This window comes from Trachypithecus francoisi, unplaced genomic scaffold, assembly GCF_009764315.1.
Source record: "Trachypithecus francoisi isolate TF-2019V2 unplaced genomic scaffold, Tfra_2.0 Contig01579, whole genome shotgun sequence".
Classification (NCBI taxonomy): Eukaryota; Metazoa; Chordata; class Mammalia; order Primates; family Cercopithecidae; genus Trachypithecus; species Trachypithecus francoisi.
In genome coordinates, this window is record NW_022681442.1 from 29,790,858 (window position 1) to 29,814,638 (window position 23,781).

Genomic DNA, 23,781 nt, shown 5'->3' on the forward strand with positions numbered 1-23,781 from the left:
AAATAACATGCTTTATATCTGAATGAGTGAAGGTTATGTTAGAAGCTGCCAAATATTTTCTTATTTCCATCTATTGGTAATCTTGCTAAACCATTTTCATTTTCTCCTGATCCTAAGAGTCATTACAAATAATTGCTGGCTCTTTAGAAATACAAATGGTGCCTAGCTTCATTTTCCCAGAGAGGATTGAAGCACTCATAAGAGGAGAACCCCAGTTTGTGGGGGAACGACATTGTTAGGGGCCCTGGGTGGCATCCATTACATGAGAACATCCAGGAGAAGAACAGAAAGATCTTGGGGAAAGGGCCAGAGAACACAAAGACTTATGAGGAAAATGGAGCCTGATACTTCAGCTTGAGAGTCGTTGGTCCTTGGTGTACTAGTAAATGTTTAACAATTGCTTGGAGACTGGGGTTGTGAAGCTATGAGTGGTGGGAGGGAGGCTGATTTGTAGTGTTCGGTGTGAATGCTCCCACCATGGCTACTAATGTGAAGCCAGCTGGCTCTCACCATTTTTGAAATTTAACAGTCAACTCACAAGCCTCTGTATGAGCCATCTCCAGCACACCATGGGTTGTTGAGGAAGACTGAGAGAAGGGGGTTGTAAAGCTGTGTGGCAGAGTTTTCTGAGCAGGAGGTGAATGTGACCCACTTTCCCCATGGGAGCCACCTAAGTAAAAGTTTTCCCCGGGGAAGCTTTGGATCTCAAATAGGGTAATTGAGGCCTCTCCAAGCAGCCCACATTGAGAACTCCTGTCGTGTTTTCTCATCTTAGAACAGGACCTGAACCATCACACAAGGCAACCTTGGCAGAGACATGTGCTGGAGAGCTGAGATGTAAGACTCCCACAACAGCCATAACTCAGTTTTCTGTACTTGGCATCATGTTTTTCTACAACAGCCTGTATTGTAGTCTTTCACTGCCTCCCTATAAGCCATGAATGATGGTTGCTTTGCGAACTCTCAAGTGTGAGCATGTGACACCAGCGCTGGCCATCCGACCCCGCCTTCTTCGTTGCCTCTGTTTAGATTCTGGCATTTCAGTTGAACTGTTTGCAGAAAAATGTTTGATATGAGTTGTTCACCGGAGTCACTACTGCCGGAAAGATATGTCAGAAGTGGGGATGAGGTGGAGTTTTACAAGCTGCTTATCCTCAGTAATCATCTTTATGTTATATAGGGCATCTTGAGAAGGCCCACATGAGAGGGTCAGCTGAACAATGATGTGCTGCTAGGATGACCACTGTCTTCCGTGGACCAGGAGATAAGCTGCACTGCCAGAGGCCCTAGATAGGAGAGAATGTGTTTCAGATTTAAAATACATGCAAATAGATAAAAGGAAAGGAACAACTAGTAGTTTTTGAGCTGCACAGTTTTATATGGGTTATTTACTTAATTCTTATGTCCTAAATCGGGCATGGTGGTTCATGCCTGTAATCCCAGCACTTTTGGAGGCTGAGGCGGGCAGATCAGCTGAGGCCAAGAATTTGATACCAACCTGGCCAGCATGGTGAAACCCTGTCTCTACTAAAAATACAAAAAAATTAGCAAGGCATGGTGGTGGGCGCCTGTAATCCCAGCTACTCGGGAGGCTGAAGCAGGAGAATTGCTTGAACCCAGGAGGCAGAGGTTGCAGTGAGCCGAGATCACTCCGTTGCACTCCAGCCTGGGCAACAAGAGTGAAACTCTGTCTTAAAAAAAAAAAATTCTTATGTAAATTATTTGGGGTAGATGTGGTTATCATTTTATAGATGAGGAAACTAAAGAAACTAAGTAATTTGTTCAGGGTCGCACAGCTATTAGTGGTAAAGCTATAAAGTGAACCTAGGTCTGTCTGACTCCAAAGCCTGGGCTTTTTCAGTTTTATCAGGCTGGGGCATATGTGACAACCTGAGTGTGTCAGATATTCTGAAGGAAAAAGTATAGGAAGGTGGAGAAAGAAGGAAGGAGAGTAAAGATAATGGCTTATTCCCGGGGGATGGGGGAAGATCCTAGACGGGGAAAGTCCTAGACAGGGAAGGGCCCATTCAGTTGAGGACAAAAAGCACTAACGAGGGGTCTGGGGACTGTGCCTTCCAGTCAGGCAGAAATGTGTAAGTAGAAGATCCTGGCACAGTCTGGCACAGTATGGTAACTTTATAAACGAGAGAAGAGACTCTTTATTCCAATCAAGTGTCTCAGAAAAGTCCCTATGAGAAATAAAGCTTCTTCTACACACTACAGGGACATGATGACTTAATTTTTTTTTTTTTTTAATTTTTAGAGACAAGATCTTGTTCTGTCATACAGGCTGGAGTGCGATGACACACTTATAGCTCACTGCAGGCTCCAACTCCTGGGCTCAAGCTATCCTCCTGCCTCAGCCTCTCAAAATGCTGGGATTAACAGGCATGAGTCACCATACACAGCCAACTTTTTTTTTTCCTTTTCCTTTTTTTTTTTTTAGATATTCAGTTTCTCTCAGTCACCCAGGCTGGAGTGCAGTGGCACGATTCTAGCTCACTGCAACCTCGAACTCGTGGACTCAAGCAGTCCTCCTACCCCAGCCTCTCGAGTAGCTGGGACTACAGGCATGTGCTACCATGTCTGGCTATTTTTTTTTTTTTTGGTAGAGATGGGGTCTTACTGTGTTGCCCAGGCTAGGCTGGTCTCAAACTTTTGGTTTCAACAATTCTTTTGCTTTGCCCCCCAAAGCACTTGCAATACAGGCGTGAGCCACGATGCCCTACCTAAAATATTTTTACTTACTTATTTTAGTAGATAATATATGGTTCAGGATCTAAAAGGTAGCACAAGGAATATTTATTTATTTATGAAACAGAGTTTCACTCTGTTGCCCAGGCTAGAGGGCAGTGGCGCGATCTCTGCTCACTGCAACCTCTACCTCCTGGGTTCTAGCAATTCTCCTGCCTCAGCCTCCCGAGTAGTTGGAATTACAGGCACACTTACCACACCCGGCTAATATTTTGTATTTTTAGTAGAGACAGGGTTTTGTCATGTTGGCCAGGCTAGTCTCGAACTCCTGACCTCAGATGATCCATCTGCCTTGGCCTCCCAAAGTGCTGGGATTATAGGCATGAGCCACCACGCCCAGCCAGCACACTGAATTTTAATTGTTTTTAAAATAGTGATTCCATTTTGTTTATAGAAAAAAAGACTAAAAATTAATGTCCCACAGCCAAGCTGGATGAATGCAGAGGTCACTGGCAGAGAAGAGCTCGGCTTATTATTCATCTCTATCACTGTCAGCATTTTCTCCAATTAGGTATGATTTTGAAATGACTGTCATACAAACTTCTGGTCTTAGGCAACTGTGAAGCTTCATTGGCAGTGCATAGAAGGAACAATGATGGAGGTAGTAGGAATCCTAGTAATTGTCAGCTTTAAAAAAAAATTTTTTTTTTTTTTTTTGAGACAGAGTCTCACTCTGTCGCCCAAGCTGGAGTGCAGTGGCACAATCATGGCTCACTGCAACCTCCACCTCCCGGGTTCAAGCGATTCTCCTGCCTCAGCTTCCCGAGTAGCTGGGATTACAGGCACACGCCATCACACCTGGCTAATTTTTGTATTTTCAGTAGAGACAGGGTTTCACCATGTTGGTCAGGCTGGTCTCAAACTCCTGACCTCGTGATCTGCCCTCCTCGGCCTCCCAAAGTGTTGGGATTACAGGCATTAGTCACCGCGCCCAGCCTAAAAAAAGTTTTTTTTGAGACAGGATTTCACTCTGTATCCCAGGTTGGACTGCAGTGGTGTGATCATGGCTCACTGCAGCCTCAGTCTCCTGGGCTCCAGTGATCCTACCATCTCCACCTCCTTAATAGCTGACTGCAACCTCGAGCTCCTGGACTCAAGCAGCCCTCCTGCCTCAGCCTCTCAAGTAGCTGGGACTACAGGCATGTGCTACCACGTCTGGCTATTTTTTTTTTTTTTTGGTAGAGCTAGGGTCTCACTGTGTTGCCAGTCCCAGCTGAGTAGTTGGGACTACAGGTGTGCGCCACCACACCCTGCTAACTTTTAAATTTTTTTGTAGAGACCAGGTCTCCTTATGTTGCCCAGGTTGGTCATGTACTCCTGGGCTTAAGTGATCCTCCCACCTCAGCCTATCCAAATGCCAGGATTACAGGTGTGAGCAACCGTACCTGGCCAGTAGTCAGCTTTTGAAGAGGTTACTGGAGACAGTAGTCCTTTCTTTCTTAGTTTAACCCAAGAAGTATCCTTTATCCTGGTTACTAGTGAGAGTGTTCAGGTAGGAATTCCCACTTCAGTTGTTTTTTAGTCACCTTTTTTCCAGTAGATCTTTGGGAAGTTCTTTTTGTTTCCACTGCAACATCTTCCCTCAGGAAGTGGCTCAAAACCCTTTAAGATGTGCTTGGAAAAACATGGTTTGTCACTGTGGTAACATCAGAGGCCAAATGTGTCATTATGCAAACTTGTATCTCTGTTACGAACTGTGTTGATTGGAAATGTTTTTCCTAAGTACCATAACAGCATTTTGACTTTTTATAGTGATCTTGTTGAAAAGATGTTGTGGTCTTCAAAATGACCCACCCAGTTAGAAAGGAAGCTTTGCATAGCCCACAGATGGGATTTCTGTTAAAAGATTCTGTTTGGGAGGGATAAATAAGTGAGGTCTGGCAAAGAGACAGAGATCCCATGTTGAATTACCAGTGAGTTAGGAACAGAGACAATGTTTTCACTCTCCCTTTCTTAGATGTGATGTTTCCAAGAAAAGAAATTTCAGGTGGGGAGGACAGAGATGTCAGCCTCTTGGTTGGAGCTAGGGAGAGTGCCCTGCATGCAACAAGCCATAGAAAAGAAGTTCTTTTTTGGCCGGGCGCAGTGGCTCACGCCTGTAATCCCAGCACTTTGGGAGGCCGAGGTGGGCGGATCACGAGGTCAGGAGATCGAGACCATTCTGGTCAATACGGTGAAACCCCAGCTCTACTAAAAATACAAAAAAATCAGCCAGGCGTGGTGGCGGGCGCCTGTAGTCCCAGCTACTCGGGAGGCTGAGCAGGAGAATGGTGTGAACCCGGGAGGCGGAGGTTGCAGTGAGCGGAGATTGCACCACTGCACTCCAGCCTGGCGACAGAGCGAGACTCCATCTCAAAAAAAAAAAAAAAAAAACTTTTTTTTTTTGAGGCCAAGATGGTCTCCATCTCCTGACCTCGTGATCCACCCACCTCGGCCTCCCAAAATGCTGGGATTACAGGCGGGAACCAGTGCGCCCGGCCAGAAGAGAAGTTCTAATGTGATATTTGTGTATCATGTTTCCCCAGTCCCATTAGTGTGATTGGATGCCTTGCTTGTGCAAGGTAAGGACCTGTGTGTGTTGGATCTGTAATTAGTGAAAAAAAGAAAAGAACTTCATAAGTGGTGTCTAGGGCTTCAACCAAATAAAGTCAGGGAGGTGGGGGTGACTGCCCAGGGAAATTAAAGAAAGTCGTGTCACCACTCCTTTAACCAACTGATGGCCTCTCACTAATCACCCACTGTGAGGTTCATTATGTGGTTCACCTTGCTGAAGGGCAAAGTCAACCTGTCAGATCAATAAATCTGAGGGCAGTGTAGAGCTCTTTGGTAGCAGGTTTGAAAGACATGGATGGACTGGGAGAACTGGCCAGCTTAAATTGGATCTGAAACTGGGTTTGGTCCTGAAGTATAGGAAATGAAAATAGGGGGGAAAAACCTTCTGCCTATTATATACAGGGTGACTGTATACAGGGAACAGTTACCTTTTAAAAGGCAGAACAACTTTCTGTAGTCTAAGAGATTTGTGTCTACCTTTTTGATCATTGTTTCCAAATAATTATATTGAATGTTTGTACTCTGGAGAGAAATTCAGATTATCTTGGATAGAAAGTCACTATAAGCACCCAGTGGAGGGAGGGATGCTCACTTGATGAGGTCTGTGGTTTTGTTACAGTGTTCTACTGTAGTTCCTATGCTTTTAGCTGTTTTTTTTCCCCCCAGTCACTTTGGGCTACTAAAGTGTTGTGGAAAAAAAGAACCAATTCTTGCCTCCAAAGGAAGCTCTCAGGACCTGCTTTGGTCTAAGAATTCTCAGCTTCTAAGTGTCTTTAGTGCAGTAAGGCAGAGAAGGGTTGCCCTGGCTTAATGTTCCCCAGATTTATTTTCTTCCATGCAGAAGTACAGAAGTATGTACTCTATGCCAAGTCAGGGGCTACAAAAATGCAAAAACCATACCTGCCCTTGAGGCCTTCATGGAATATGTATCAGGATCACTACTTTCGTTTTAGATCTTTGCCTGTGTGCTCGCCTTAGACCTCTCTCAGCTGATGTATATGAACGGAGTCTTCACAGCAGTCCCACCTGACCCTTTGTAAGCCTAAGAAGCCCATTTTTTTTTGACTAGTCCTGATTTGCTGGACTTTTAAATTTAACTTTATTGAGGTATAATTAATATATAATAAAATATGTTTATGTAACCACCACCACAATCAAGATGTAGAACATTTCCATCACCCAAAAAATGTTCTCTTATACCACTTTACAGTCAGTCCTCACCCAAGTCTGGGCCATAGACAACCGCTGATATGATTATTTTCACTATAGAGTAGACCTGTCTTTTAAAAAATTTTATATAAATAAACTCATGCAATATGTACTGTTTTATGTCTTCTTTCTGAGATTCATACACATTGTGACACTCCTTGGGTGTTTACTCAAGAGAAATGAAAATATATATCCACCCAAAGATCTGTACACAGATGTTCATAGCAGCATTATTTAGGATGACCAAAAACTAGAAACAACCTAAATGTCCATCAGCAGTTGAATGAATAAACAAAGTGTGATTCATTCATGCCATGGAATATTATTCAGCCATAAAAAAGGAAGGAAGTACTGATACATGTTACAACATGGATGACTCTCAAAAACATTATGATAAGTGAAAGAGACAGTCACAAAAGACCACATATTATGTGGTTTGTTTTATTTGAATTGCCCAGAAAATCGATAGAGACAGAAAGTAGATTAGTGGTTGCTTGGGCTACGGGTGGGGAGCAGGGTGGGGAGGGACTGCTAATGAGTATGGGATTTCTTTTTGGGTTGATAAAAGTGTGTTAAACTTAGATCATAGTAATAGTTGCACAACTATGTGAATATACTAAAACCATTGAATTGTACACTTTAAATGAATGAATTTTATGGTATATAAACTGTATCTCAATAAATACGTTGAAAGTAATAAAGAAACTGCCACGCTGTTTTTTTGTTTTTGTTTTTGTTTTTGTTTTGACAGTCTTTCTCTGTCCCTCAGGCTGCAGTGCAGTGGCGTGATCTCGGCTCACTGCAACCTCTGCCTCCTGGGTTCAAGCGATTCTCCTGCCTCAGCCTCCTGAGTAGCTGGGATTACAGGTGCACGCTACCACACCCGGCTAATTTTTTTTTTTTTTTTTTAATTTTTAGTAGAGATGGGGTTTCACTATGTTGGTCAGGCTGGTCTCGAACTCCTTACCTCATGATCCGCCCACCTCGGCCTCCCAAAGTGCTGGGATTATAGGTGTGAGCCACTGTGCCCGGCCTGCCATGCTGTTTTCAAAAGTGGTTGTACCATTTCTCATTCCAACCAACAAACATACAAAAGTTCCAACTACAGCATGTCCTTGCCACACTGGGAATTATGAGTCTTTAATTTTAGCCATTGGATATGTAGTATACTTATTTTTATTTTTATTTTTATTTTTTTTTGAGACAGAGTCTTGCTCTGTCGCCCGGGCTGGAGTGCAGTGGCCGGATCTCAGCTCACTGCAAGCTCCGCCTCCCGGGTTCACGCCATTCTCCTGCCTCAGCCTCCGGAGTAGCTGGAACTACAGGCACCCGCCACCTCGCCTGGCTAGTTTTTTGTATTTTTAGTAGAGACGGGGTTTCACCGTGTTAGCCAGGATGGTCTCGATCTCTTGACCTCGTGATCTACCCATCTTGGCCTCCCAAAGGGCTGGGATTACAGGCTTGAGCCACCGCGCCCGGCCTATGTAGTATACTTATTACAGCTTTTTTTTTTTTCTTTTTTGAGACAGAGTCTTGCTTGTGTTGCACGTGCTGGAGTGCAGTGGCGTGATCTCAACTCACTGCAACCTCCACTTCCTGGGTTCAAGCAATTCTCCTGTCTAAGCCTCCTGAGTAGCTGGGATTACAGGCACCTACCACCCCTCCTGGCCAATTTTTGTCTTTTTAGTAGAGACAGGGATTCACCATGTTGGCCAGGCTGGTCTCAAACTCCTGACCTCAGATGATCTGCATGCCTTGGCCTCCCAGAATGCTGGGATTACAGGCATGAGCCACCATGCCCAGCCACTTATTACAGCTTTTTAATATTATTAGTTTTAATTTGCATGATGACTAGAGCAGGTTCAAGCGATTCTCCCGCTTCAGCCTCCGGAGTTAGCTGGGACTACAGGCGCGTGCCACCATGCCCAGCTAATTTTTGTATTTTTAGTAGAGATGAGTTTTCACCATATTGGTCAGGCTGGTCTTGAACTCCTCACCTCAGGTGATCCACCTGCCTTGGCCTTCCAAAGTGCTGGGATTACAGGCATGAGCCACCATGCTTGGCTAGAGCAGTTTTTTATGTGGCCATTATAGATCTTCCTTTGTGAAGTGTCCAGATCATTTACCTATTTTTAAAATTTGGTTGTTCCTCTTTTCTGAAGTTGTATTATTTATGAGTTTTTGTATATTTTTGATGCAGGTTGTTGGACACACACACACACACACACACACACACACACACAGAGTAAATATTTTCTCCAAGTCAGTAGTTTGCCTTTTTTCTTTGCATATTCTCAATGATGTCTTTCAAAGACTAGATATTTTTAAGATCAATTTTAACTTAAGTAGATATTCATGAAGATTAATTTACTTTTTAAAGGAGTCATGCTTTTGTGTTTTATTTAGTAAATCTCTGCCTACTCCTGGTTGCAAAAATGTTCATTGTACTTTCTTTCTTTCTTTTTTTTTTTTTTTGAGACAGTCTTGCTCTGTCACCCATGCTGGAGTGCAATGGCACATTCTCGGCTCACTGCAACCTCTGCCTCTGGGTTCAAGTGATTCTCATGCCTCAGCCTCCTGAGCAGCTGGGATTACAAGCATGCACTACCACACCCAGCTAGTTTTTGTATATTTAGTAGAAACAGAGTTTCACCATGTTGGCCAGGCTGGTCTTGAACTCCTGGCCTCAAGTGATCCACCCGCCTCAGCCTCCCAAAGTGCTGGGATTACAGGCATGAGCCACTGTACCCGGCCTCGTTGTATTTTCTTCTGTAAGTTTTATGATTCTGGCTTTTACATTTAGTTCTGTGATTCATTTCAAGTTAGTCTTTTTTATGGTGTGTGGTAAATGTTCTTTCCCCCCTGCCAAATATTCAATTATATTGCCATTTGTTGAAAAGACTACTCTTTCTCCATTGAGATACCTTGGCGTATTATAAAAAAAAAATCAATTGAACATGTATGTGCAGTTTATTTCTGGACTGTCAGTTCTGTTCCATTGGTCTGTATGTCTAAATATATGGTCTACCATGTCTTGATTATTGTAGGTCTATAATAAATCTTGAAATCAGCTAACCCTCTAATTTTGTTTTTTTATAAAATGTTTTTGAATATTCTAGGTCCTTTCCATTTCTGTATAAAATTAGCTTGTTTGTTTCTACAAAAAGACTGGTGAGATTTTGATTAGAATTGCATTAACTCTATAGATGACTTGGGAGAGAATTGATACTTCAATAATACTGTTTTCATATCCATAATGGAGAAAACATAATATACCTCTCCGTTTATTTAGATCTGTTAAAATTTTTCATCAGTGTTTCATAGTGTACTTGTTTTATGCCTATTTTGCTCAATTTATCCCTAAATATTTCATTTTTATGTCATGTAAGTGGTATTTTAAATTTCAATTTCCAATAGTTTGTTGCCAGTTTATGGAAATATACTTGTTTTTTAATTGACTTTTTTTCTGCATCCTTGATAAACTTATTTATTAGGTTTTTGGGTTTTTTGTTTGTTTGTTTGTTGTTTGAGTTTTTTTGAGACAGGGTCTTACTCTGTCATCCAGGCTAGAGTACAGTAGCATGATCACAGCTCACTGCAGTCTCAGTCTCATCAGGCTCAGGTGATCCTCCCACTTCAGCCTCCTAAGTAGCTGGGACTACAGGCTACCAGCTGCCACCATACCCAGCTAACTTTTGTATTTTTGTAGAGATGGGTTTTTGCCATGTTGCCCAGGCTGGTCTCAAACTTGTGGACTCAAGCAATCCGCCTGCCCCTGCCTACCAAAGTGCTGGGATTACAGGCATGAGCCACCTCACCTGGCCATTAGTTGTTAGAATCTTTAAAGTGTTCTGTGCTCATAGTCATGTTGTGTATGAATAAATTCACGTTTACTTCTTTTTTTCAAATCCATATGCCTTTTATTTCTTTTTCTTATCTTATTTCACTGGCTGCGATCACCAGCACAATATTGAACTAGTGAGACTAGATAGATGTCCTTGCCAGATCTTAAGGGGAAACAGTTGCTCTTTCACCTGTTAAGCATAACCCTCACCTAAATTCTGTTATTTACATTTCACTGTACTTGCTTTATCACATGTATGACGCATAGGATAGATCTCCATCCATCAATCCATCTTTTTTTATGTGTTTCAAAGTAAAATGCATGTATCAGTGTACTTCTGTGGAAAACATTTTAATTGTTAGTTGAATTTCTTTAGTAGATTTAGGAATAGTCAAGTTTACTACTGGTTCCTCAACCAGTTTTAATCATTTGTGTCTTCAAGGAAGTTATTCATTTATATAGGTTGTTGAATTTATTGGCATAATTTGTTCATAAAATTCTCCCTATTCCTTGAAATCCCTATAGGATTTATAGTGATGCCCTCTCAAAGTCATGATATGAGTAATGTGTGTCTTTTCTCTTCTGTTCCTTATCAGTCTGGTTAGAGGTTTGTCAGTTTTATTAATCTTTCAAAGAATTAACTTTTAGATTCATTGGTTTTCTGTTATTTTTCTTTTGTTTTCTTTTTTTTTGTTTGTTTTTTTAAGACGGAGTCTCGCTCTGTCGCCCGGGCTGGAGTGCAGTGGCCGGATCTCAGCTCACTGCAAGCTCCGCCTCCCGGGTTCACGCCATTCTCCTGCCTCAGCCTCCCGAGTAGCTGGGACTACAGGCGCCCGCCACCTCGCCCGGCTAGCTTTTTGTATTTTTTTAGTAGAGACGGGGTTTCACCGGGTTAGCCAGGATGGTCTCGATCTCCTGACCTCGTGATCCGCCCGCCTCGGCCTCCCAAAGTACTGGGATTACAGGCTTGAGCCACCGCGCCCGGCCTTGTTTTCTTTTTAAGACAGGATCTCACTTCGTCACCCAGGCTGGAGTGCAGTGGCGCAATCTCTGCTCACTGCAACCTCCACTTCCCAGGCTCAAGTGATCCTCTGGCTTCAGCCTCCTGAGTATCTGGGACTACAGGCTTCTGCCACCACACCTGGGCTAATTTTTGTATTTTTTGTAGAGACTGAGTTTTGCCATGTTGCTTAGGGTGGTCTCAAACTCCTGAGTTCAGGTGATCCACCCACCTCAGCCTCTCAAGGTGCTGGGATTATAGGTGTGAGCCACCATCCCCACCCTGTTATTTTTCCTTTACATTGATTTATATGGTTATCTGTATTATTTCCTTCTGTTTGCTTTGATTTAATTTGCTCTTTTTCTAATTTCATAAGGTAGAAATTTAGGTCATTGATTTTAGATCTTATTTTCTAATATGAAAAGTTAGAGCTGTAAATTTTTCCTGTACTAACAACATCTCACAAATTTTGGTAGGTTCTGTTTTCATTTTCATTCAGTTCAAAATATTTTCTCATTTCTCTTGTGATATTTAGAAATGTGTTTCATTTCCATTATTTGGGGATTTTCAAGATATATTTTTGTTACTAATTGCATATTTAATTCCCTGATGGTCAGAAAATATACTCGGTGTGATTACAGTCCTTTTAAATTTATTGAGATTTGCTTTATGGTCCATTCTACAGTCTATCTTGTTGAATGCTCTGTGTGCATTTGAAAGGAATGTGTTCTGCTGTTGTTGAGTTGTTTTCTATAAATAGCTTTTAGAAGTTAAGTATGTTGGTAGTGTTTAAATATTCTCTCTTTACTCTTTTTCTGTCTACAGGTGACTCTTAACACCCAAGTTAGAGGCACTGGCCCCCTATGCAGTTGAAAATTTGCATGTTTTGACTCTTCAAAAACTTAACTGCTAATAGCTGACTATTGACCAGAAGCTTTACCTCTTTTTTTTTTTTTTTTTTTTTGAGACAGAGTCTCATTCTGTCTCCCAGGCTGGAGTGCAGTGGCACACTGCCACCTCCGCCTCCCAGGTTCAAACGATTCTTGTACCGTAGCCTTCCAAGTAGCTGAGATTACAGGCGCCTGCCACCACACCCGGCTAATTTTTGTATTTTTAGTAGAAATGGGGTTTCACTATATTGACCAGGCTAGTCTTGAACTCCTGACTTCAAGTGATCCACCTGCCTTGGCCTCCCAAGTGCTGGGATTATAGGCATGAGCCACTGTGCCTGACCCAGAAGCTTTGCTGGTAACATAAACAGTTGATTAACCCATATTTTATATATGTATTATATACTATACTCTTACAATAAAGGTAGCTAGAGGAAAGAAAATGTTATTAAGAGAACCATAAGGAAGAGAAATATATTTACTATTCATTAAGTGGAAGTGGGTCATAAAGATCTTCTTCCTCATCTTCATGTTGAGTAGGCTGAGGTGGAGGAAGGAGGACAGGGAGGGGTTGGTCTTGCTGTCTAAGGATGGCAGAGGCAGAAGAGGTGGAGGAGGTGGAAAGGGGAAGCAGGAGAAGCAGGCACACTTGGTATAACTAACTTTGTGGTAATCCATCATAATTTCTGTCTAACATTTTTTACGTTTTTATTTCTCTGAAAATGTTTCTGTATGGTACCAGTCTTTCTCCACCATTTGCTTTAGTTCTATTGCCTGTATCATAGAATGGTTCATGTTGTAAAAGAAGTCAAAAGCAGTCTTGAATAATTGGAACCCTTCATCCAGATTGTCTAATGTCAATTTGTTTCCTGGCTCTGCTTCTTCTATGTCTTCTTCCTATTGTCTGGCACTGGTTGGGGAAGAACGCATCTCCGTCATGTCTTCTTCTGTTTATTCCTCTGATGATGTGTCTGTTAGCTCTGGAATTTCTCCAAGATCCATATCTGCAACCTCTTTTGTAATTTCCTTGATTTGGCTCTGTTGTAAATCCTGTGAAGTCATGCACAACATCTGGACACAGTTTTCTCCTGAAGAAATTTGTTGTTTTGGACTTGATGACTTTCGTGGCTTTTTCCAATTTTTTTTTTTTTTTTTAAATAGAAACAGGGTCTCACTATGTTGCCCAGGCTGATCTCAAACTCTTGATCTCAAGCCATTCTCCCTCCTCAGCCTCTCAAAGTGCTGAGATTACAGCCATTAGACACCACCCCCAGCCTTTCATGGCTTTTTCTTTTTGTTTTTTTGGAGCTGGCGTCTCACTCTGTCATGCAGGCTGGAGCGCATTTACGTGATCACTGCTCACTGTATCCTTGGCCTCCTGGGCTCAAGTGATCCTCCCACCTCAGCCTCCTGAGTAACTGGGACCACAGGCATACACCATCACACCCAGCTAGTTTTTTATTTTTTGTAGAGATGGGGGTCTCACTATGTTGCCCAGGCTGGCCTTGAACTCCTGGATGCCAGCAGTCCTCCTACCTTGACCTCCCAAAGTGCAGGGATTACAGGTGTGATCCACTGCAGCTGGCCCATGGCTTTTTCTGTAACAATGATGGTATCGTCAGTGTTGTAGTCCTTCCAAATTTTCGTAACATTCTCTCCAATTGCGTTTTCTTCCATAGCATTGACAATCCTTTGCATAGAGTACCATATGTAATGAGCCTTAAAGGTCCTTATGACCCTCGGATTTAGAGGCTGAATTAGAGACATCTTTGGGGCACCTGTGGTTGGTGCTGAATTCGTGGGGTCATGGGTGGCCAAGGGCATTGTACAGTATCAAAAGAACTTTAAAAGGCAGTTCCTTAACTGGCAAGGTACTTTGTGATTTCAGAGAAAAAGAATCAGTGGAACCAATCCAGTAAAAGGGTTTTTGTTGTCCAGGCCTCCTTGTCATGTAACAAGAAGACTAGCAGAAGACTAGCAAGATAAAAACTGGTGTTTTTCTTTTTCCCTTCAAGACTCAGGGCTTAAAGGTTTATAGATAAGGGCACTCCTCATCATAAACCCAATTGCATTTGCACAAAGCAGGGTTACTGTTCCTGCCTTAAATCCTGGTGGTCAGTTTCCTTCCTTACTAATAAATGTCCTTTGCAGAATTTTTTTTCAGAATAGGATACTTTTGTCTACATTGATTTTCTTTGTTCGTTCTTTTTGTTTGTTTGTTTTTACAGACAGAGACAGGGTCTTGCTATCTCGGTGATTTTCTTAATGGTGTCTAGAAATTTGTCTGTTGCCTCTTGGTCAGCAGAGGCTGCTTCTCCTGTTATCTTGACATTTTTAAAGCTAAATTTGTTTCAAAATTATCAAACCATCCTTTGCTGATATTAAGTTCCCCAGCTTTAAATTCTTCACCTTCCTGTTGCTTTAAGTTGCCATATAATGACTTCACTTTTTCTGTAATCACAGTAGAATCTATAGGTATGCCTTTCTTACAGCAATCCTGAATCCACATAAAAGCTGCATCTTCAGTGCAAGATAAAAAGGTATTTTGCAAAAAATGCAAGATTTTCATGCCCGCTGACATAGCTGCAGGGATGGCTTCACAAATTTCCTTTCCTTTTCTTTCTTTCTTTTTTTTTTTTACAATTGTCCTTACACTGGATTCATTTTTCTTGAAATGGCAAGTGACTGCAGCCGCAGACCTCAGTCTGTGGTACATATCAAGCAATTCAACCTCTTCTTGTAATGCCGTGACTCCTCTCTGCTTCTTGGGAGCGCTTTCAGCATCTCTCATGGCACTTTGTGTGGGTTCCATGGAGTTGTTCAAGTTTTACACTATTGCACTAAATACCATGAAAAATATATGAGAACTGTGAAAGATCTTTTTGTTTGTTTGTATTTTCCTGATATGGAGTTTCACTCTTTCTGTCCAGGCTGGAATGCAATGGTACAATCCCAGCTAACTGCAACCTCCACCTCCTGGGTTCAAGTGATTTCCTGCCTCAACCTCCTAAGTAGCTGAAATTACAGGCAAGTGCCACCATGCCTGGCTAATTTCTGTATTTTTAGTAGAGATGGGGTTTCACCATGTTGGCTAGGCTGGTCTCGAACTCGTGACCTCAGGTGATCCGCCTGCCTCAGCCTCCTAAAGTGCTGGGATTACAGGTGTGAGCCACTGCACCCAACCGAGAGATCACTTTTTACTGCAATACACAATTTATTGGAGAGAGGGACTACTCATGTGGAGATTATTAGCATCACAGGGCATTTTAAGTGGATATTCACAGTTGAGCTCACCACAACAGCAACAGGAGATGGCTATGAAAATATTACAGTTGGCCAGGTGCAGTGGCTCATGCCTGTAATCCCAGCACTTGGGGAGGCCGAGGCAGGCGGATCACCTGAGGTCAGGAGTTCAAGACCAGCTTGGCCAACATGGGGAAACCCCATCTCTGTGAAAATTAGCCGGGAGTGGTGGTTCATGCCTGTAATCCCAGCTACTCAGGAGGCTGAGGCAGGAGAATCGCTTGAACCTGGGATGCGGAGGCTGCAGTGAGCCAAGATCATGCCACTGCACTCTACCTTGGGCAACAGAGTGAGACTCTGTCTCAAAAAAGAAAAAAAAATTACAGTAGTACAGTAGGTACTACAGTTAATTTTATACAGTTGTAATTTAATACTGCCTCTTTATGTTTGCTTACATTTCCCTCAGCTGCAAATGATGCCATGTGTGGTGTTTGTGTGCATGAGTTTTGGTAAATTTTAACTTTTTATAATAGATTTGTATATACTTTATGGTAGTAAATGATAAAATATAGTCTCTATGTATATCTTACATTAAGTATGACATACTTAATGTTTTCTTCCTTTGTTTGTTCGTTGTTTTTTTATTTTGAGACGGAGTCTCACACTGTCGCCCAGGCTGGAGTGCAGTGGTGCAATCTCGGCTCACTGCAAGCTCCACCTCCTGAGTTCATGCCATTCTGCTGCCTCAGCCTCTCAAGTAGCTGGGATTACAGGCGCCTGCCACCACGCCCGGCTAATTTTTTGTATTTTGAATAGAGACGAGGTTTCACTGTGTTAGCCAGGATGGTCTCCATCTCCTGATCTCGTGATCCGCCTGCCTTGGCCTCCCAAAGGTTTAATTTAATTTGATTTTTTTTTTTTTTGAGCTGCGTCAGGGCTTTTAATTGAGAGTTTGTAAAGTCCTGATTTTTTTTTTTTAAATTTAAGTTTAGGGTACATGTGCACAACGTGCAAGTTTGTTACATATGTATACATGTGCCATGTTGGTGTGCTGCACCCATTAACTCGTCATTTACATTAGGTATTTCTCCTAATGCTATGCCTTCCCCCTCCCCCCACCCCACAACAGACCCTGGGGTGTGATGTTTCCCACCCTGTATCCAAGTGATCTCATTGTTCAATTCCTACCTATGATTGAGAATATGCAGTGTTTGGTTTTCTGTCCTTGCAATAGTTTGCTCAGAATGATGGTTTCCAGCTTCATCCATGTCCCTACAAAGGACATTAACTCATCCTTTTTTGTGGCTGCATAGTATTCCATAGTGTATATGTGCCACATTTTCTTAATCCAGTCTATCATTGATGGACATTTGGGTTTGTTCCAAATCTTTGCTATTGTGAATAGTGCCACAGTAAACATACGTGTGCATGTGTCTTTATAGTAGCATGATTAATAATCTTTTGGGTATATACCCAGTAATGGGATCAGTGGGTCAAATGGTATTTCTAGTTCTAGATCCTTGAGGAATTGCCACACTGTCTTCCACAATGGTTGAACTAGTATACACTCCCACCAACAGTGTAAAGTGTTCCTGTTTCTCCACATCCTCTCCAGCATCTGTTGTTTCCTGACTTTTTCATGATCACCATTCTAACTGGTATGAGATGGTATCTCACTGTGGTTTTGATTTGCATTTCTTTGATGGCCAGTGATGATGAACATTTTTTCATGTGTCTGTTGGTTGCATAAACGTCTTCTTTTGAAAAGTGTCTGTTTTGGTTTTTTTTGTTTTTGTTTTTGTTTTGTTATGTTTGAGACGGAGTCTTGCTCTGTCGCCCAGGCTGGAGTACAGTGGCACGATCTTGGCTCACTGCAACCTCTGCCTCCTGGGTTCAAGCGATTCTCCTGCCTCAGCCTCCTGGGCAGCTGGGACTACAGGCATGTACCACCACGCCCAGCGAATTTTTGTATTTTTAGTAGAGACAGGGTTTCACCATATTGGCCAGGCCGGTCTCGAACTCCTGACCTTGCGATCCAACCTCCTTGGTGGCCCAAAGTGCTACAATTACAGGTGTGAGACGCTGTGCCTGGCCTTAATTTTATTTTGTTTTTTAAAAGATGGAGTCTCACTGTGTTGCCCAGGCTGGTCTTGAACACCTGGGCTCAAGCAATCCTCTCACCTTGGCCTCCGAAAGTGCTGGGATTTACAGGCATGAACCACCATGCCAACCAATTTTTTCAAAATTTCTAAGCTACACAATTTGCAAGATTTCAAATTGTTCCAAATCTTCAAAAACTTTTCTAATATATATGTATATTTTTAAATTTGCAGATAAGTGGACCCACACAGTTCAAACCCATATTGTTTAGGGTTACCTGTTTGTTCTATTAGTTACCGAAAGTAGTATGGAAACCTTCAACTTGTAACTATAGATTTTTCTGTTTCTTCTTTAGCCTATCAATTTTGTTTCATTCAAAGTTTTGAAACTGCATTTATGTATGGGTTTTTATGTCTTCATAATGAATAGACCTCTTTATCATTACGAAATTTTGCTCTATATTCCTGATACTATTTCTTGTTTTTAAGTCTCCTTTGTCAGATATTAATATAGCAATTCAACTGTCTTCTATCATTTTACTTTCAACCTGTGTCTTTATATTTTAGGTAGATTATTGTTGCCCAGGCTGGAGTCCAATGGCGTGATCCTGACTCACCGCAACCTCTACCTCCCGGGTTCAAGCTATTCTCCTGCCTCAGCCTCCCAAGTAGCTGGGATTGGATTACATGCATGCCCCACCATGCCAGGCTAATTTTGTATTTTTAGTAGAGATGGGGGTTTCTCCTTGTTGGTCAGGCTGGTCTCGAACTCCTGACCTCAGGTGATCCGCCCACCTCTGCCTCCCAAAGTGCTGGGATTACAGGCATGAGCCACCGCGCCTGGCTTAAGTAGGTTTATTTTAGGCAACCTGTATAATTGGCTCTTGATTTTATATCCAATCTGAAAGTCTCTGCCTTTTAATTGGAGTATTACATTTAACTTATTTATGAATATAACTGAATTAAAAACTACCATCTTGCTTTCCCCCCATTTTTCCCATCCACTCATTGTTCTTTTTTTTTTTTTTTCTTTTTCTGCCCTCTTTTGGTTTTACTGAGGTTTTTTTTTTTTATGATTTCATTTTATATCTGCTATTGACATTTTAGCTATCTGTTTTCGTTTTCTTTTTTTCATGGTTGCTATAAGGCTTACAATATATCTTTAACTTATCACAGTTTACCTTCATGTTATTTTATTTTTTTTAGATGGAATGTCACTCTGTTGCCAGGTCTGGAGTACTGTGGTACGATCTTGGCTCACTACAGCGTCTCCCTCGTGGGATCAAGCAGTTCTCCTGCTTCAGTCTCCCCAGTAGCTGGGATTACAGGCATGTGCCACGACGGCCAGCTAATTTTTGTATTTTTAGTAGAGAGAGGGATTCACTATGTTGGCCAGGCTGGTCTCGAACTTCTGACCTCAAGTGATCTGCCTGTCTCGGCCTCCAAAAATGCTGGGATTGCAGGTGTGAGCCACTGCACCCGGCCATAGTGCACCCTCAAAATAATGTTATATTATTTCACGTTACATGTGAAAACCTTGTAATAGTGTATTTCCATTTGCCCTATTCTTTCTTTTTTTTTTTTGAGACGGAGTCTCGCTCTGTCACCCAGGCTGGAGTGCAGTGGCCGGATCTCAGCTCACTGCAAGCTCCGCCTCCCAGGTTTACGCCATTCTCCTGCCTCAGCCTCCCAAGTAGCTGGGACTACGGGCGCCCGCCACCTCGCCTGACTAGTTTTTTGTATTTTTTAGTAGAGACGGGGTTTCACCATGTTAGCCAGAATGGTCTTGATCTCCTGACCTGGTGATCCGCCCGTCTCGGCCTCCCAAAGTGCTGGGATTACAGGCTTGAGCCACCGCGCCCGGGCCCTATTCTTTCATTGGTACTATTGTTGTCATACATTTTTCTTCTAGGGTTGTTTTAATTTCACAGTACATTGTTGTTATTTTTTGCTTCAAAGAGTCAGTTATCTTATTCCTCATTTTTAAATTTGTATAAAAATAATTTCTGTTTACCTATGTATTTACTATTTCTAGTGCTCTTTATTATTATTTATAGTTATAGGTGATACAAGTTTCCTTCTGCCAAAGAACATCTTTTTTTTTTTTTTTTTGAGACGGAGTCTCACTCTGTTGCCCAGGCTGGAGTGCAGTGGCACGATCTTGGCTCACTGCAAGCTCCCCCTCCTGGGTTCACACCATTCTTCTGCCTCAGCCTCCCAAGGAGCTGGGACTACAGGCGCCCGCCATCACAATGGGCTAATTTTTTTTTTTTTTTTTTTTTTGAGTAGGGATGGGGTTTCGCTGTGTTAGCCAGGATGGTCTCGATCTCCTGACCTCGTGATCTGCCTGCCTCAGCCTCCCAAAGTGCTGGGATTACAGGTGTGAGCCACTGCACCCGGCGTTTTTTTTTTTTTTTTTGAGACAGAGTCTCGCTCTGTTGCCCAGCCTGGAGTGCAGTGGCGCTATCTTCACTCACTGCAACCTCCGCCTCCCGGCTTTAAGCAATTCTTTGGCCTCAGCCTCCCAAGTAGCTAGGATTACAGGCATGTGCCGCTATGCCTGGCTAATTTTTGTATTTGAGTAGAGACAGGGTTTCACCATGTTGGCCAGGCTGGTCTCCAACTCCTGACCTTGTGATCCGCCCACCTCAGCCTTGCAGAGTGCTGGGATTAGAGGTATGAACCACTGCGCCCAGTCAAGAACATCTTTTAATATCTCTTGTAGTACAGGACTTTCAGCAACACATTCTTTCAGATTGTTTGTAAAGGTCTTTATTTTACTCTCATTTCTGAATGATGTTTTTGCCGGATGTAGGATTCTAAGTTAACTATTTTTTTTCCTGTCAGCATAAATATTATTATTACATTGTCTTCTGGCTTACATACTTTCTGGCAAGAAATGTGAATTCTTATTTTTGTTCCTCTGTACATAATGTGTCTTTTTTTCTCTAGCTGCTTTTACTATTCTTCCTTTAACACTAGTTTTATTATGATGTGCCTTATATCTGCCATTTTTCTCTTTATTATGTTAATGGGTCTTTAAAATAATTGCTCTTTAAATGTCCTTGTTGCTAACTTCATCATCTCCCTCATTTCTGGGTCTATTTCTATTGACTGCTGTTTCTCTTGGTCATAGGTCACATTTTTCTGCTTCTTGATATGTCTGGTGATTTTTATTGAATTTAAGTGCTAGATTTTGTTGTCTTTCTTTAAATTATACTGGACTGTATTCAGGAAGGCAGATAAAATATTTATGGAGTAGTACAATCCTTCTGACACATCTTTGGATTCTTCATTTGGGTAAGTTTAAAGTAGCCTTTACTCTAGGGCTAGTTTAGTGCCACTGCTAAGGTGTAACTATTCTGGCATCTTGTTTGAATGCCCTAGGTATTCAACAAGTACTGTTCATTCTGGTTAGTCAAAATTCAAACATCTCCCAGCCCTCTGTGAACTCTGAGAATTGTTCAGCTTACAAATTCTCAGTTAATTTTTGTCTGACCTAGTTGAGTAAGACCCAACATATGCAATCCATATTATTAATATTTAGGAAGAAATTCAGTAGAAACACTTTGAAAATTTGTGAAGCTCCTTCTCAGCCTATCTCCCTTCTCTTTGATAATCTGCCTCCGGAAACAACTATATGTCTCCTTAGCTCGGCAGGACCTTCAAGTTCTCCTTGTTTTCCTTCTCTTAGGATTCCTGTCCTGCACTGCCTGTTATCCAGTATGTGACAAGAATTGTTTCCCAGTTCTCAGTTACTCTATCAAGTGGAAGTTCTGAACTACTTTAAAATACTGCATACCCTGAGTTACCCAACTGAATTTTTTGAATTTCACATATTTTTCAGAGCACCTTCCCTTACATTAACTATTCGTATATACATATATATAAAAAATCTCTGCCTACCTCATTCTCTTTCTTCCCTCCTCTTTTCTCAGTTACTACAGAAGGAAGTCTCAATGGATACTGGAAATGGTATATATAGTGAACATTTTTATGTCGTTTTTAAGATAATTTACTAAAACGTTTCTGATATTCCCTTTCCCCATTTTTTTCCATCTATTCTTTTTTTTTTTTTTTTTTTTGAGACGGAGTCTCGCCCTGTCACCCAGGCTGGAGTGTAGTGGCCGGATCTCAGCTCACTGCAAGCTCTGCCTCCCGGGTTCATGCCATTCTCCTGCCTCAGCCTCCCCAGTAGCTGGGACTACGCCTGCCACCTCGCCCAGCTAGTTTTTTGTATTTTTAGTAGAGACGGGGTTTCACCGGGTTAGCCAGGAGGGACTCAATCTCCTGACCTTGTGATCTGCCCACCTCGGCCTCCCAAAGTGCTGGGATTACAGGCGTGAGCCACCACGCCCGGCCTTTTCCATCTATTCTTGGGTCCAAGTTCTAGCCTTAACTAACACTGATCATTTACAAAGGCTCAGCCTTCATGTCTCTCAACAGTAAGGAGAGTTTGAACCTGAAGCTTTTGGGTCTCTAATATTTTATCCTTTTAACTGTCTGCTTGGTCACTGTGTCTCTTTGAGACCCTCCATCTGCCCATGAGTCTCCTCTGGGTACTAGTTAGCATTGGAGCTCATGAATCTAATTGTTTTCCTTGTTGTCTGAGATACAACTCTTTTGGTTGCTATATGCAAACAAGTGCTAAAAACGGCTCAGCAACTCCTTGAACCTGGCTGCTCAAAGATCACCATGTTTGTCTGCTTAGATTGTTTTGGACAGTTATCTAATAAGTACACTGCACAGCTGAGCTGAATTTATGCAGTTGGACTCCATTGCTACACTGAACACACCTCAGAAGGACATTTCAGAATGGATCAAACATAATTTCTGAGAAACCATAGCTATAGCTATAGCTTGTATATTTTGAGAGTAAAGTGACATCCTCTCCCATTCATTTCATCTTTTGTACAGGATTTATTTTTTTCAGTGTCAGGTCTGAGCCTTGAAGAAACTGCCTTTCAGGTGATTGCCCTGATGGAGTCTAGGCTGTCAGTGTCAGTCACAGATGTGTCCAAGCTAATGGTTGGTCCTTCCTGCAGCTGCTGTCTCAGGGTTCCTGCTACACTAGTGTAGAATTTTGCGCTCAGAATTAGCTACCACAGTAATGTAAAGAGGAAGAGGTGGCAAACAAAAGAGAAGAGGCCGGGTGCGATGGCTCACGCCTGTAATCCCAGCACTTTGGGAGGCCGAGACAGGCGGATCACAAGGTCAGGAGATTGAGACCATCCTGGCTAACATGGTAAAACCCTGTGTCTACTCTAAATACAAAAAATTACCTGGGTGTGGTGGCGGGTGCCTGTAGTCCCAGCTGCTTGGGAGGCTGAGGCAGGAGAATGGCTTGAACCTGGGAGGCGGAGCTTGCAGTGAGCCGAGAGTGCGCCACTGCACTCCAGCCTGGGTGACAGAGCGAGACTCCGTCTCAAAAAAAAAAAAAAGAAAGAAAAAGATAAGAAGCCTTGGGTTCCTTATTTTCCCAGTCTTAGAAGGTGTGACACTATCTCAATCTAGCTACCCATTCATTGATCAGTTAAGCAGCTGACTCCAAACCATACTTAGTGTTACTGGCTCAACCCTCTATGTCCTTACATCTGTGGGTGTGCCTGTTGATGGATGCATGTTAGCTCCATAAAGGCAAGACTTGGCTCTGAGAGCTTTCGAAGCCTGTCAAAGAGTGCTGAGAACAGTGCTGAAGGTACATCAGGATCTAACTCTAATCTTACCATGTGACCTTGATGAGTGATTCCTTTTTTTTTTTTTTTGGTTGGGCCTGTGTTACTAAATTAGTCTGCAAACATGTTGACTGTTCGTTGTTTCTTAGGACTCTGTTAGACATTATGAAAATCCATCACACTGAGCCTCCTTCAGAGTGCTAAGCATCTAGCTATGAGAGATTTCAGAGAGGAAATCAGTAGTAATGGCATGTTGTTTCTCTAGGAGAGGGCCTGCCACTCTGCCTGCGTCCACCTGCTAATGCATGAACCCTAAAGCAGTATATTCCTTCCTCCACAGGAAATCCCTCGTTGGGAAACCTGTAGAATGCAAATATCTTCCAGAAAGGGTGGGGACAGCTGAGAGGAATTTTCTTATTTATGGATGGGATTGAAAAGGAAGCTATGGAAATAGGTCACTTCTCCCAATTTCGGGCCCTAAAAAATAGTTATTCATAGGGTCATATCAAGGCAA

The 23,781-nt window shown here is 42.3% G+C and overlaps 1 protein-coding gene across 3 annotated transcripts in view; it reads left to right on the plus strand.

Moving 5' to 3' along the window:
* Positions 1 to 23,781, plus strand: part of ARMH3 (armadillo like helical domain containing 3) — a 230,573-nt gene that overhangs the window by 192,125 nt on the left and 14,667 nt on the right. The gene's annotated exons all lie outside the window — the stretch shown is intronic.